Source organism: Corvus brachyrhynchos, unplaced genomic scaffold (assembly GCF_000691975.1).
Source record: "Corvus brachyrhynchos isolate BGI_N302 unplaced genomic scaffold, ASM69197v1 scaffold70, whole genome shotgun sequence".
NCBI classification, from domain to species: domain Eukaryota; kingdom Metazoa; phylum Chordata; class Aves; order Passeriformes; family Corvidae; genus Corvus; species Corvus brachyrhynchos.
The window spans coordinates 3,364,297-3,380,986 of NW_008236217.1; the positions used below are offsets into that span (position 1 = coordinate 3,364,297).

General features: G+C 39.5%; 1 long non-coding RNA gene across 1 annotated transcript in view; it reads left to right on the forward strand.

Annotated features, from left to right (window-relative positions):
- LOC108449459 overlaps positions 1–13,829 on the forward strand; it is an 18,835-nt gene extending 5,006 nt beyond the window's left edge. The window contains exons 2-3 of the long non-coding RNA XR_001865612.1: positions 8,554–8,792; positions 11,347–13,829. This is a non-coding gene — a long non-coding RNA (uncharacterized LOC108449459). The remainder of the gene's footprint in view (positions 1–8,553; positions 8,793–11,346) is intronic.
- Positions 13,830–16,690: the final 2,861 nt, after the last annotated feature.

Genomic DNA, 16,690 nt, shown 5'->3' on the forward strand with positions numbered 1-16,690 from the left:
GCCAGTCCAACCCCCCTGTCAAGGCAGGGTCACCTCGAGCAGGTGACACAGGAACACTTCCAGGTGGGTTTTGAATGTCTCCAGAGAGAGAGACTCCACGAGCTCTCTGGGCAGCCTGTTCCAGTGCTCTGCCACCCTCAATGTAAAGAAGTTCTTCCTCATGTTGAGGTGAAACTTCTTGAGTTTTAGTTTATGGCCATTGCTCCTCACCCTGTCGCAGGGCACCACTGAAAAGAGTCTGGCACCAATGTATTCATATGTTAAGGAAAATCTGCCTACTTCTTCATCACATAAACATATTTATAATTTGCCACATCAATGAATGGTTGCTTGTTCATGAGGATACATGTTTGCAACAGGTACTGAGATCAATCAATAGGTTAGGCCAGATAATCTGGGGTGGTAAGAGTGATTCAATAATATTCAGTCCTATTAGCCTTATCTGGCCATAAAATATGTACTGAGCATGTTGGAGAAGCCTCCATTTGTCAGTGCTCTCCTCTGCCTTGTGCACAGAATGGGAAGCAGCACAAAATGCAGGCTCACCAGGCTCGCAGCCCGGATCCCGTGAGACCTTGACAAGATCCACTTTATCTGTGCCCCTTTTCCTTCCACAAAGGCTCTGCCACATTCTTGCAGAAAGACACTTCAGACACAGCAGAGAGCCAGCTGCTGGCTGGATGGTTTGTTCCAGCAGTGGCAGCTGGCTTGGAGTGGCTAGATGTACGCCCATGACGTTAATTAAGAGATCAGTGCTGTCACTGGGTGATGGGTGTGTCAGGCTGCTTGACAGAGAGTGCCAGGTGCCACGCTCAGTTGCCACATGATTGTCCTGTCACCAGATAGATGTTGGGCCATATTTTTGCACCCTCCATCAGAAGCATCCCTCTCTGGCATGAGCATGGAGCCTCCTTTCCATGAAAGCTCTTCTGATCAGGATTTCAGAAATCTCCATCATTGTCATACCTGTTCTGCATTAACTCAGAAGCAAAACTCATTCTCTTGATCAATGCTGAATGCAGAGGGCACCCATCCATCTCTTATTTCTTTCTCCTATTTTTGTTTTCATATTGATCTCTGCTGCTACAAGAAAGCGAGATGTAGGCATGATATTATGAAGCTGGAAGATACAGTCACATTTCTTCATCCCTGGAGGCATTCTTACCAGTGTGCAAATGTTAAAAAATGATGAAACCTTCAGAAAACCAGTTGATGTTTCAGTTCAGGTCATGACATATACACTAAAAGTATAAGTCTTATCATGATGTGTTTTCAGGACAAATCAGTACCCAGGAATTCCTATAAAGAGGTGAAGGATGGGGAGGATTGCAGTAGGAATAGTGGCCTGTAGGAGGGGAAGAGGAGAAGAAAAGGAGTCCCAGCAAGAGGGAAGGAAAGAAAATAAGAATGATAATGTTTAGGAATTTTCACAAACAAATGTAACTATACCTTTCTGTCTAATGGTCTTAGTAGGCTTTATTTCGAATCACTTTTCTAATTCCTTTTTGAGCAAACTTGTATTTTCAGCTTTCTCAACACCCTTTGCAGCATGCTGTGGCAATGAATTCCACAAGTTAAAAACAGCTTGTGAAGTATTTCCTTTTTTTTAACCTGTCACCTGATCATTTCATTTGATGTCCCTCAGTCCTGTGAGATGTACTGAGAGACATTTGATGTCTCTCAGTACTGTGAAAAACAGTCAGTAATTATTCCTCATTCATCTTCTCTGTGGCAATCATAAATTTATATATTTTAAAAATATTATTTTATGTAATTTTGTATTTGTTCTAGTTTCACTGTATCCTTTTAAACACTGATTTATCAAAACTCCTTGCAGTTTTCTAGGTGTGTGTGCATTGCAGACTTTGGCAAAGACTTACTGATGTTTTCTATTTCCTACTCCTTTCTTACTAGTTTTTAGCCTTCTGCTTTCCTATTTCATGGATGCTGAATAGCGAACTGATGTTTTCTGGAATTAGTCAGAAAAATAATCAGTTTCTCTTTCATGGATAATAGTTGCTGATTAGAGCATAATGAGGTGGAGAACTTCAGAACTGAGGTGCTTTAATCTCATGCAAAAACAGAGACAAAAATATGGAAAAGGCCACGAGGGTGCATACATTCATAGGAAAATATGCAATGCAGACTTCTTCTTCCCCAGCTCCTCTTCAGAAAGAACAGGTAGCTGTATGAGAGGAAGCTACAGAGAACCAAGTTGCAGTGAGAGGTAAGAGATGACCAAGATGTGGACCATACAGCCTCTCTTTTCACATTTGGATCAAGCAGACATTATCAGTGAGGAATAACAGCATTTATTGTAATTCTTGATGAGGACAGAAAATAATCGAAATGCCACCATTGTGAAAATGGTGGCATTTCAGTCAAGACAGGAGGAGATGGAAAGGTGAGAGAAGAAATGATGTAGCTATTCAGCATGCAACTACACCAGGGACCAGTTATCAGAGGGGCCCAGGTGCAGCCTAAGAAGATGGGGGAAGCACGGGGCGAATGTCAGCAGCTGGCAGGATAAACAGGCTCATTCTGATTACTGCACTGCTGCCTGTATTGAGCACACAGTACCACTAACAACAAATACAAAACTAGAAGACAAGTCCCCAGTTTCCTTTCTGTTATTTTTTAAGTTGGGAAAAGATTAAAATAATTATTGTGATTAAAAATTTCCCTGTGTTTGTTGACAGCAAGGTTATTTACATGTAATATACGAATTTATAGCCATTGTTGCCTTAAGAGGCTTCCAGCAGCTCTGTCTTAGAATATTTCATGTGAAAATTCATGTGCTCCAAGCATTATTACCCGTTCTTGCCCTTATGGGATTATGATGCACACATTTGCTTTATGCAATCTGAACAGTTTAATCTTTTCAGTCCCTTAGAAGGAGATGACCGTTGGTCAAAGAGATATTTATATTTTCCTGTTCACCCCAAGAATGTCTAAATTCACCTGTTTTAGCCTGATTATATTACTAAAAATGTTACTAGACAGAATGAAAGCTAGGTGGTTTCTCCCTTTTTAGTGATAAATCTTATTTTCCTCATTTATTATTTTTAATTAAATTATTGATTTAGTTTCGGTTAGTTACTCTTGGTTACTTTGAGCTCTAAGGAAAAAAAATAAATCTTGAAAGCCTGAAGAAAAAGGAACAGTTCTATGAAAATAAATGTCTTTTTTCCCTCCCCACCCCAGATATCTTCGCCTTAAAAGAATTGTTTAGTATAATGTGGCAGTTTCCAGAACAGTTTCAAGTCAGTGAATTACAAAAGAAATATTTGGGAAATGTGATAAATGTACTCATTGGTGGACTTAAAAGGCGTATTCAAAGCAGACTTAAATGGAGGAAGGGAGCCAGCATCGAAGAAAATAAGAGCATCTTTGGAAACTGGTTTATCCTGTCCTCTTATATAAACAGGTCACAGTGGAAAGAAGCAGCTTCTTCCAAACAAAAGCAAACACCACAGTGTTTTCCAGAAAAATGCAGAATTACAGCAGGTTTCTCCAGGGTTTGGAGAGTGTCTGATTTGTCCCAATACTTCATTGGACATCTTGCAGAGAGATAATGAATGGCCCTCACAGTCCCCTGGTGGTGTCCTCTGGGCACCAGAGACAGAAAATTTTAGAAGAGGGAAACCTATTGTGTCTTGCTGGCAATTTTCCCCCTTTCCTCTGGTGAGAACAACAAAGACAACTCAGTGGATCTTGTCCCTAAGCATTGAGAAGCACTAGTCTGCTCTGCTGCAGCAGGACATGCTCGGGCCTCAGCAGAGCTCCATGCAGGACAGCTGGACTGGGCTGCTGTGTGCTCAGCCCTGACAGTCCTAGGCAGCACAGTCCACCCGAGGTAGATGTTTGGTACAGGCTAAAGCATCCAGCAAACCTGAGTTTTCCTGCTTCCCATGTATATACATCTGTGGTGGATGAGTCTGATCTGGTAACCCAGCTAGCTTCCATATTTAACAGGTGTTGTAGACAAACTTTTTGATACCTTGGAGCACTAGTCACATGCACACTATTACAAATGGCAGTGAAACAGCAGAAAAAGTCTGCCTCCAATTCCCCCAGCACCTGAGGTCAGACTCTCTCTGTGTCCAGATCAAGAGGCTGTTATGCTTGCAGAAGCTCCTCTATACAGGCAGAGACTCTGGAGAAATTATGAAGTCTCCTGGGCCTCCATGAATTGGAGTGCAGAAAATAAAATGATAGGGAAAATCTAAAGTTCAATGCTTTCTTTTCCTTAAGACAGCTCTCTTTCCACTTCACTTGTTATTTGAATCATTCCTTGACTACTTTTAAAATCACCTCTTGCACAGCAACCTCATCTCATATTCTGATTTCAGTCATCTTCTAAGTCAACTAAAAGCTAGTGGCTGCTCTTTCAGGAGCTCACAACCCTAATTGCTGTCCCTGCTAGTGTGGAGTTGGCCTTTTTTTCCACATGGATACACTTGCAAATCACAGCACACTTACATAAAATAGTTATTATCTTCAAAAGACATGATCCCTCAAGAAGTCATGTCAAAGACTTAGTCAGTGTAAGAAATCACATCATCCTGAATTGCTCTTCAGGGTGGCAAAAGTTTCTTCTAGGCCAACCCAGCAAAAAATGCCAAATCAGACATGGGTTGTATTAATTTTATTTGGCAGTTCTCAACAGAACATAAGGAGGTAGACCTCAGCTCTATATTTATTTTATTGGAAGGAATAGGAAGCTTGTCACAGATCAAAGTCTTCCAGCTGCGCTCTTGGGAAGGCACCAGTCCTTCTGCTGGGTCTGTGTAGCTGTAAGAGCACTGGGCATACAAGTAAGAATAAATAATATATAATAATTACTTGTGAGTACTTTCAGTATTCATCTGTTTGTACAGTATAAGCTGAACTTTCAATTGTCATCAGACAGTAAGTAGAGTGTTTTTTTTAAATGTCTGCTGGAAACGTGGCTGCAAAACCATCTATATACCCATTTTCCCTAAAAATGTGATTTCCCTCTCCCTATATTTCACAGAAATATGCCATTTTTTTCACATGTTCAATAGAGAACAGACTTAAATAGCTTGGGTTTGTCTTGTTTTGATAATTTAGTTTAGGTTGCATTGTTGTCATTCACATAATTCTGACTCATTAAAATATTAATAATATGTTATATTTATCAGTACATGTACTAAATATATTTGTATTTTATGTTTAGACTTTATTGTTTCACTAGAAGCAGAATACAGTATTTAACATATAAATTAATTTAAATTCAGAATTTTAGCTTTTATTATTTTAAGCAAATTTCATTTTTTGATACAAAATACAACCTCTTTTTGCAACTTTTTACTACCCACCAAAATATATGGAAGACCAGGCCAATTTTTATCATGCATCCTTTCTGCAAATATTTGGAACTTTCTGAAAAACTGCTTCTTCCAAACTAAGACTTTACATTTAGGACCCTCATCTTCTGAGGAGCCTCTGCCTGTGGCTGAGAGGCCCCATCTAGGCTAAAGCCACTTACAGTCACAAAAAGCGGCTAGTATTTATTTTTTATTTGTTCATTGCAAATCTCTTTGACTTGCATGTCTGTCATTCTGGAGATGGGGGTCAGATGCATCTAATAATAAAGAGAAGTACAATCCCTTACACCTACAGTTGTCTGTTTCCCTCTCCAACATTGGTGATGTTTTCCACATTCCAAAAGTTATCATACACCACAGAATAAAATATTGAATTTCCAGTCCCCATGCCCCCTATACCATCTCTGTTAGTCCATTTATTTTTAAAATTATTTCCACTTTTATTCAATTTCAGATTTGAATACAACTAGAGCCTTTATTTCCTGTTCTTTTCTATGCTTATAACTGAAAATCAGAACTCACTTCTTTGTTCAACTCCAGGAATTCTGTAGCCTGAAAGAATGGAAATTAAACTGCAAAGAAGTTTCTGCATATGGTCACCTTATTTAACAGGGATTCAGCTTTTTAATGATCCATAGTGTGATTAGATAATTAAGGAGCAAGGAAAATGTGAAAGAGCAAACAAAAAATGATAGAGACCAATTACCAAAATGAAAGAGACAAATGCACCCTAAGATGAATGATGCTCACTTAAAAATGGTATTTTATTGAATCAGGCAGAACTTGACCTATATTGGAAACAGAAGGAATTATAGTGATTATGTTGGGATAATGTCAGAAAGCAGCTAGGCTGCATTATTAAGCTTGGAAGAATCGGCTGCCCCTATAAAATGCATCACTAAACAGACAAGGACAGTAACAAATTATCCAAAGGAAAGTGAGGGAGTAGAGAGGCCATTTTGTCACTGCACTGTCATTGTGCAGGCATTGATCATCCGTCTTGCTGAGGACAGTCCAGGGAGGTGGGGAATACCTGTACTCTCAGGACACCAGACCAAGCCTTGGCACAAGGACAGTGTGGAAGGATCGTATCTGATCCTATTGAAACCCAGGCAGCCGCTCAAAAATCAATGCAGGTAACAGGATACTGCAGCTGGATCAAGGTCCTTTGGGAAGAGGCAAGTCCTTTTCACCTGCAGGGATGGTCTTGTGTTGTGCTGTTTGCTGTCTTGCTGTTTCTAACAAAGCAAACAGTTGAATGCAGATGTTGTTTGTTAAACATGCTGAGAATACAAATATACAAATATACTCATAATACAAAATATACTTGCATAAGGTGCCAGGGTGAGAAGGGCAATTACAAATGAAGATCGTTTCAGTCTTGGTTATGTCTTTCTTATCCCTGCAATGCTAGTGGAGCTGCTCAGTTGTGACTCAAATTAGTTTTTAAGCTAAGGGAAATGAAGGTCGTAGCAGGAGCATATATGTCACTGTCATCTATGCTTGCCATATACGAGTCTGTATTTTAAAAGTTAGTATTCTCAGGACCAAGAGATGCTAAACCAATAAACAACAATGGAAGAACATGTCCCAGGCCACTTTTTGCTTCAGGAAGACAGATGCAAATTATGATAACTAGTTCATGGGGGATTTAATGTGCCAGTGTGCATGAGGGGGTGAAAGTGACCTGATGCTACCTTGGAACAGAAGATGTTGAACGACACAAACTTGTCCCCTAATTACCCAGATGAGGCTGCAGGTCAACATAAAAAATAACTTTGTTATTGGTGGATCATATTTATTCAGTGAGAGATCTTCTGGAGGTACTACACAATATAAGCACAGATGCTAACACTTAATAGTAGAACTTGAGATTGGTCTTGAGGCTTTCAACTGCAGAAATTTCCCTGGTGCTAATTTTTGCTGGAGGGCTGAGAACAGCCTATGGAATTCACACTGGAATTTTTAGACCTTTTTGTGTTTTCATAACTACAGGCCCATTCCCTTCTGTTAGTGAGGCTCTCATGGGCTTGATGCACCATCTGTAATTTCCTCATGGTGCTGAACTTTAAGACATTGGTTTCTTTCACAACTTAATCAGGGCCTTTTGGAAAAAAAAAAGAAACAGTACAAATATTAGTCAGTGTTCTGAAACGAACTTATGTGCTAAATGTAGATATATTGACCCAGATTTTTTAGGAAAAACCAAGCAAATAAAAGAACTTAATTTGTCTAGGGACCAAGAGGTGAAATCCTGGGGTTTGGTGGGCTTTGGGGGTTGCTTATTTACTTCTTTTGGCTTTTTAAGAAAGAAATTTAAGAAAGAAAATTAATTTGTGCCAATTTTTTTGTTTCAAAACCTTTGAAATATTTCACCAATTTTCATAATTATATTACTCAAATCATGGACAGTGTTTCAACATGGGGAAATTCTGTAAACATGAAAGAAATATGCTGTAATTAGAAAAATAGTTTCATTGAAACTTTTTTATCACATTTGAAAATTTTTAAGGGTAAAAGTAAATGTCAGAACTGACACTTTCCTACAAAAAGTTTTATCTTGAATGAATCAGCCTTATTCCTTAAGAAACCAGCTCGCTGAAAATTATCTTGATGGTCCAAAGCTTCATTCAAAGCTGATTATTATGCATCACAGGTGTCATCCACCATGACCCTTTGATGCAAAATAGTTTTATCATCTTCAATAATGAGTCAATTTGGCCTGAGAACTCTTTAGGAGAGTTTACTTCCATGTAGTCCCTTACCTAAATACATATATTTTCACTGATAAAAAACTTTCTAAGGAACTCCATTATATGTTGCAAATTTATTTTTCTTACTTAATTCAAGCAAGCACAATTTGGATCAACTAATTTGATGGGGGAAGAGGTGTTGAAATCTGATTTCTCAATCTCATCCCAATTTGACTTTTTGATTGTAAACAAACAGAATTTCTTTGTCTCGCTGACTTCCTCAGCTGTATGTAATTCAAGAGAAATCAATTTAGAAATTAGATGCATTAATTACTCAGCAGTGGTAAGAAAAGGACTTGCTTTTTTATAGTTGCTTGAGTCCAAATATCTGTCTTAAGTACTAAAGCATTAATTCTACTTGGAGGTGAATTATATCAGTTTTTAGAAAATGCCAGTAGTTTTCAGTGGAAACATTCCAATTGAAAAAAGCTGGTTTTTAATGATTTTAGGTTGATCCAAATCTGGACTGATTAGGCACTCAGCTCTGTGAAATGCTAGACATGAAGGTGATCCCTCTTTTGGTGAAAAATGTCCCTGGGATCACAGCAGCATGCTGGAAGACAAATAGGAAGGAACCCCTCCTCCAGAGGAAAGGGAGGCAGTCAGGAATCACAACCGGAGCTGCTCCTTCCACTGTCTCTGGCACATTCAGGATCCAGAAACACAGAATGATTCTTCTGTTCTTTGGGTAAGTGCTGAGGTTAGTTTATGTGCATTTATTAAACATTTAGAGTTCTCCAGTGGAGGGACTGCTATAGTTCAATGTTCTATAAAATCTACAAACAAGGGTTGCTGCAAGGTAACATAATCTTCATCAGTGGCAGTATTTTAAGAAAAACAATTCATTAATATAAAGAGTCAAAATCAAGAAGAAGAATCCTTTAATTTTGCACGTCAGTGGGCTTTACACTTCACTAGTGTTTTGCTAGATAATATATCCGAAAGTGGAACATTTGAAACTCGCTAACCAGAACTTTGCCTGTGTTGACTTTTTTGTTCATCTCTTTGAAGGGGTACGTGGCATATTGTAAAGTGTTAGGTCAAAGCTGTAATGGAAGCTGTAGTCTGTGATAGTCTCTAGTGCATTACTCAAAAATGTGTTGGAAAGTGAGTTGGCCATGTCCTGTAAGCAAACACACCAGTGTTGTCCGTGGGTTACAGTGAAATTAGTTTGATCATTTGCAGATGTGGCCCTTTGTTTTGAATCACATGCTAGCCAGGAGAGTGAGCTCTGCACCTCTGCACACCTTTAACACTCCTTACCAACTGCTTTAGCTGGCCCCTGCCCTGTCTGTACTTGTTAAAGCGCCCGAGTCATTCAGTGTGGGGTAAGATGTCCTTCAGTCATTTTAAGATCAGAAATCTCTTCCTCCCTTCAAGATGCAATACAGAGGCAAAGCTGATTTCATCTCAGTTTGATGTCAGGCATATTTGATGTGTCTGTCAAGTGTACCTGTCCTATTTCATTACTTTGCTCCTTCAGCTTCTCCCTTAACTGTGCATGTTTAAGGAGAACAAGGAGGACAACTCAGTTCACTAGGTCTTATAAATTCCTTGCTTCTAAGCAATTTTGAGGACTGTAAGAAAACTGATCATGCTGAGCTATAGATCTACGTTTTTTTCATTTGAGGAACCAAGAAAAGATGCTCATACCAGAAGCCTCTGAAACAAACCGCCCCTGGATCAACTGTTTGGTATCTGTCTGAAAAGACACTGATGCTGTGAATGGATGAAAGGCATTACAGCATGAGGTGCACACCAGGTGGATTTGTATTGCATAGCTTGGAGCTGTTTGTCAATAATTTCCTGCATGACAGAGATAGTGCTAGAAAATGTTAGGAATGGTATCATGTTTGGCACACAGAGGGAGCTTAGGCATTTTTGCTTCAAACGAGGATTCAGAGATCACTGTTGCTCCCCATCAGTCTGCCGACCTAGTATGATTATGCTCAGGTTCCGTTCAAGAGCTGATCCCAAGAACCACACCCCTCCTGTACCAGCCATGCACGGGCAATACAGCACATAACCTAACCCAGAGCCTGCTTCCTTTGGGAAACAGTAGCTTGGGAATGGCTGGCAGTATGGCTGTTTGTGGGTGGAGCTGTTTGTTAGTCCCAATGTCAGTGATGGTCGCAAAGTCTCCCCTGGAAGTTTGTTATTGAAAACTGGGCAAGGCACTTCCAAAAATGACACCAATTAATTGTGTTCCCAGGGGCACAGAGAAGGCTGGGTCCTGCAGTGAGTTCTGTGCCAGTGGCAGAGTAAGAGGCTCCTACAGAGTAAGAGGCCCTGCCAACAGGCTCTCAGCCAGCCTTGGGGACGGGCAGGGGCCTTTTCAGGCTGCTCTTGTAGCTCTCGGCCTTTTCCTCTCCAACTGCTTCACATGAATCAGACCCAGACCATCAAACAGAGCAGCAGCTTTTTCCTCCCCAGCTAGATGATGACAGTTTCCACCCCTCAGTGGCCTCTATGGGGGCAGGAGCATACCTACATTTTTAACAGATAACGAGAAAAATGCCTGAGAACTATTCCATGAGAAGTGTTCAGAATATTTGTCTGCATATAGGGACCAAAATGATGACTGAGTTATGATTACCAAAATCTGGATGGTTTTTTTACCTTCTTACATGGCTAACTTTTGCTCCTAGTCCCTTGTATTCTTAGGAGATGTTGCTGCAGAAACATTAATACCAAAGCAAATGCTAGCTATAAATGTTGGACAATATCCCTGGGTGCAGCAACTAAGGCAGGGAGAAAGGGGCTTTTACAACCTTCACCCACTGTTTCCCTGGTGCTGAAGTGGCCGTGGGTGTGCTCAGTCCCCCACATAATTCAGAGCAGCTGATAGGCTGCCCCACCTTTCCCCATCTTTGGATCATCCCTGTGGCATCACTCCTTCACTGACCAGCCCTGGCAGAGGCATCCTTTGCTGAGAGCCACCCCCTGGCCATTACAAGGGGAATGGCTTGGCTCCCTCCAGTCCGAAAGGCAAGACCCCAGCTCAGCTGCAGTGGCTGCAGCCCCCAGGATGCCATTATTGGCCTGTCTGTCATGCTGCTATTAGTGTGACTAAGAGGAACAATTCCAGCCAGTAAAAAGCATTTACAGAGGTCATTAATGAAAGGTTCTGGGTATTCTTAGAAAATTGCAGCATTACTGGGATGATTTGAAATATTTATTAACGTGGGGAATTATTTCAGTCTGCAGATTTCTCTCATTATCTTACATTTATTTTTTTTTAGCTTGTGCTACCAAGCGGCCTTGTGAGGAATCCAGCAGTGGTCTCTTCAATCATGGAAAGTGCTTTTAGAAAACATTATGGTAATACTCAGCTAAATGCTGTTTGTCCCCCCCAAAAAGGAAAAATAACCATGAAGAAAACGAGAAAGTAGCACAGAGAGAAGAGTGTTCACTGCAGGAAACAGTCTTCTTCACTCCATCTGTGAATGTTTTTCAAATACAAGATCAAGATGGCTTTGAGCAACAAAATTCTGATGGTGAGCAGTCCCCAGGCTTGAAAATAAGTATGGGCTAGGCACACGAGAAGGCAAAATCATTGTTTTCATCGGGTTTCCTATTACTTGCCAGGGATGTTTCAAAAGAAAGCATGAAATCATAGTTAAGGAACTGTTATTTGGGGCAAATTTTGACCTAGTTTTCAAGATAAATATCTAATATTCGTTTGCAGTTCCTTTGTAGTTGCTGATGAGTGGATGTCACAACATTTGAATACTCTCTTTAGAGACAGTAAACTGATTTTCAAATGCTCTTCCTAACTACTTTATCTCACATCATTTGGAGTCATGACATCCTCTGTAGACACTAATGATGCCTGCCTACAACTGTAGGCTGGAAAAGTACAGAAGATATACAGAACCAAGTTAGAGGAGGGATTTTCAATCTGTGTCTCATAGTCCATGTAGAATCTGACTCACAGAGGAGAACTGCTACCAGAAAAATCATCTTTGAGACTTACATACCCACTCACTCCTCCAGCTGAGCACTAGCTCACGCAAAGTGAATCTGAGCACTGATGGGTGAGCATTCGTGTTTAAATTGTTGTTGCAGCAGTGGAGAGGTTGTTAAAGTTACCTGATGAAAGGGAAAATGATTATAGCCTTCAAACTGGTGAGAAGAACATAGGTGATTGGCATAAACAGGCAAAAGAGCATTTGTCATTTGTGTACTATGCCCGGCAGAAATTGCTGCGTGGGTGTGTAGCTTTGCATACGCTTGTTGTGGTTGGCTTAAGCTAAGTCAATGATTCTGCTGAGATAAGTATACCTGAAATGAGAGAGGCAAATCAATGAAGGAAAAGGCAGGTATATAAACTCCAGAATGGAAATAAATCCCCAGTGTAATACCTCACAGCTACAATCTAGAAAGAAACTCGCAGTTAGTTTTGAACAGAATGTGACTTACACTGAAAAAAACATAAAAATGAAAGAATTTACTGCACAATAAAAACAATCAAAGGATTTTGATGTAATTGTTGTTTTTAGCAATCAACTTTATGATTGTTTACTTTTCCTCTATCTGAGAAAAGAAAGGGTGAGAGGGAGTGAAGAGAGATGTGAATAATTCTGTAAGCACGGACTTTAGAAATTTTCTCTTAAACCTGACACATTCATTCTTTTTGTCAATGGGGGAACTCATTGAAGAAGGAAATATATATGGTAATAATAACAACAATAATATTTTAAAAAATTAAATTAAGGGACACAGAATCTAAAACATATATTGACCATTTGAATCATTAAGGGAACTCTAAGGGGCTCAAAGCCAGAGGAAAAATGTAGACTCAGGATTATACCATGCAAATCTGATACTACATGGCAGCTTCCCACTAGCGCAAGGGAAAGCATTTCATTATTGATAAGCAGAATGCATACTATGTTAGTAGCTGGAGTCAACACAAGGACTTAATTAACATTCATGTTTACCATGCACATCCCAAAATTGGATCAAAACAAATAGCAAGTGACTTTAAAACCTTAATTTCAGGCACTGTTTACAAATCTGTATATGTGACTTATAAATGTTTTGCTCAGCCACCCCCTTCAGTTAGAGAAGGAACAAAGACAGCCTTGATAAGATTTCTTCCCAAAGTTATGTGTAATTATCTACAGAGGTGCAGAAGTTTCACACTATTCTCTCGTTCATTTAACTAGGATTCCTCGTGTGACTAAGGGCTCCTTGGCAGGAAAAAACATTAATAAAACCTGCCCCTGAAAGATCTTCATGCTATAGACAGATGGATTTTATTCTTGCACAGCTTATTAAAAATATCAGATACATGAAACTGAAGCATGGTTGCCTAGATTCCATTAGATATATATGTAACATGATAAGTGCATGTCCCTTGAAGAATATCACTTTAGGAAGCAAATTTCTAGATAAATTATTCCTTTGTATAAATGCAAAATGTATATCTTCTTTTTTTGCTATCATTATTATTATTACTTTTCTTCTTGTTAATGAAAATGCTCTCCAGAGAGTTTCTTGCTGAAGTATTCATAAGTATTCATGCACAAGGAAACTATTACACTTTTATCCTTTTTATTTTTTTAATTATACATTTTTGTGCTATTGTCCCACTGCAGACTTTTACAGGGTATGAGGAATTAGGGAGTTTTTTGATGCTAAAGAAATTAGTCATAGGGCTCCTTGCTTTCATATTAAAGGGAGAGCTGAGAGACACCACTGTGGAAAATGCAGAGTAAAAGTGAAGCTCACTGTAGGAACCCAAAATGCCGAGAATATTTCTCTGCCTGTTTTGAAGGGTTCTTACCCCCCTGAACAACACTATTTTAACCTCCAACCTTGGAAAAAACTGCCTACGATCAGACAAAAACTAGAAAGTACAGTGGTGTGAATTAGGTGATAGACTACTATGTAAGATTGTCACAGGGTAAAAAATTTAGAGGTTTTGGGCTTCTCTTTGTAGTAAATAGATGAGAGCAAAAAACATCAAAATGGAGGATTGTTGTTGTTCTCCAAACCTTCTTCTTCTTCTTCTACCACTCCATATTTTGCAGTAAAAGTAGTTTGGAATGATTGGATAGAGAATTCCGCAGTTCCTGCCCATGATACTGAATAATTGGTAGGAAAGTGAATATAATATATGTTTTTAGTAACCATTGGTTAAAATATCTTTAAAAGGCTGTGTAAATCTTGATAATTAGACTTTTCTCCTGCATTCTCTGCTCTGTGTTATGCCTGGGTCACACTAGTGACTCTGTTTCTCTGATAAGACTTAATAAACAACTATCTGGCAGCAGTGAAACTCCAGGAAAGTCTCTGTTTGTCTCTTGAACTCCTTGCAAGGACTTTTAAAACACCTTCTCCCGTCAGGAGAGATTTGATTTACGGCACGGTTCAGTGTCAGCTCACCACTTCTTTCAGGGAGCTCTGGAAATGGGTTCTTATGCTTTCTTCGGCTGGAAATGTGAAAGGTTTCTCAGGTTTCTCCTTTCTTTGGTTAAAATTTTATTTTTATTCCTTATGCCAAAAAAGATATTTCAAAACCGCTGTTTCTCTTGTCCTTCTGTTGTCCTATGGCCTTAGGAGGACCTTTCTCTGAGTGGTCTCTGGGAACAACACTCAGGTGTTTAAATGGAGTTCGACTGAAATTAATCTTAAAATGCCCACAACTTTCAAGGAAAAATGATGCCTTCCTCACCATTTTAAAATGCTACAGAAAGCACACCAACTCATCTGAAAAACTGTACATTTCTACCTCTTAAAGGGCTAGACAGCAACAACAAACATTCCCCCAAATGAATGTTTTCTGAAGCCCCAGACAGCAACAATGCTATTTTGAGGAAGTGTGAGCAGTTGCAAAGGTGAAGCTGGACCCTGACAGTCAGGTTACTGCTCTGAGGAACGTGTGGGTGCTGAAGAAGCTCTGTCTAAAGGCAGCTGCTGCCTGTCCTGCCTTGGACGGCCCCTGCGGCTTTTCATGCGTGTCCAGTTAAACGCTGGTGACATGGAAGATCATGGTTCCCAGAATTCCAGCAAGAGAAAAGAGACTTACAGCTGTGCTCCTGAAATGAAACTGCAGCTGAGGCAAGAGGAAAAGTGCAGTGAGAAACGAGGACAAGTTATAAACTCTCAGAAGCTAATTGGCACCACAGCCAACTTCATTCACTAAGGCATGGGCATAAAACCAAATTGCTTTCTCACCATGAAAATACTGAGGGCTTTTAAATACCATTCTTCTAGGCTTTCATCCCTTCTGTTACTTTTCCTCTGCAGGTCTATTCTTTCCTTCTGTCTGATCATTGGCTTTCTGTTCCCTCTTTCTGTCTTAGCTCAAGCATTTTTTGCTTTTCTCTGCTCCTTTTTTCAAACAAACACTTCAACTCAACATTTATTTTTCCCCCTTTAAATAGTCACTATTTCAAGCATCCTTTCTCCCTCAGCTAGTTTGACTCTCTCACCTTCTGCCTTCTTCACTAATTCACACCCTCCTACACTCACCCAAACAAAAAGATTTTGCCTGGAAATTGTGAATGAATGGGTGATGGGTGGGAATGAAAGGGTATTCCCAGAATGGGTGTCTTCAACTTCAGCCATCAAATTCCCAATGAAAACTGACCAGCAAATAAATACATAAAGGCACAGAAGGTGGCAAGAAGGTTTATGGAGGTCTGTTTACCAAACTGGAAAGATGGGGACAAAGATGTTCAAGACAAAGGTTTTGCATTGGAAATACAACTAACTTTTCCAGTGTCTAACTTTTCAAGCTAATAACCCTCTGGGAGTTTAAAACAGTCTGAGCACAGACATGTGCTGTACTCTCTCTGACATGGAATTTTTTTCTGTCTTTGTTATCTGAAATTTTAATTAAAGTCATCCAAACTGAAAGAGTTTTTGGCTCTGTGCACAGCATAACAAAATCTACCACTAGCACAGCATAGCAATGCATCATAACTAACTCTGTCTTTTCATGCAGCAAGAACATTCCTTCAGTGATGAACCAGGTGCATTTCTGTGATGAAACACAAGAAGACTCTACAAAGAAATGCAATCTCTTTTTCCCTGTAATTCTGTTGGTCACATAACTACACATACAGAAAGAATTTTCTGATATGTGGTTAAAGCCCTGTCTCAGTCAACCAAAACATGTATATTTTTTAATAAACTCAAGTTCCTAGTTAGCCATTGCTTTGCTTCAAATAGATCATGTAGTATTTTTGCTTTCTTGCGTTTTTAAATATATATATATTAACACTGCAGAAGGAGCAGCTGGAAATGTAAGTTGGGAGAATAAAAATACATTTGATAAAATACCACAATTCTATAACTGAGAAGGAGAACTTGGTGGTGGATTGGGCATGCATCACATACAAAAAGACAAGGCTGGGGAATAAAGAAGCAACTCCTAATATTTTTCAAAACAAATTTTCAACCTCTTTCTCAAAATGATGTAATGTATAAATCTGCTGGATCAGAGGTAAGCAGTGGCATAAAGAGAAAATAGGGTAGGCTGAGTGAAAGATCTGACCAAGCAAAATAATGTGTCTTCAGTCGTCAGTGTAAGCCCATTGGAAATGGGTTTGCTGGTGGACTGTGAATGATATT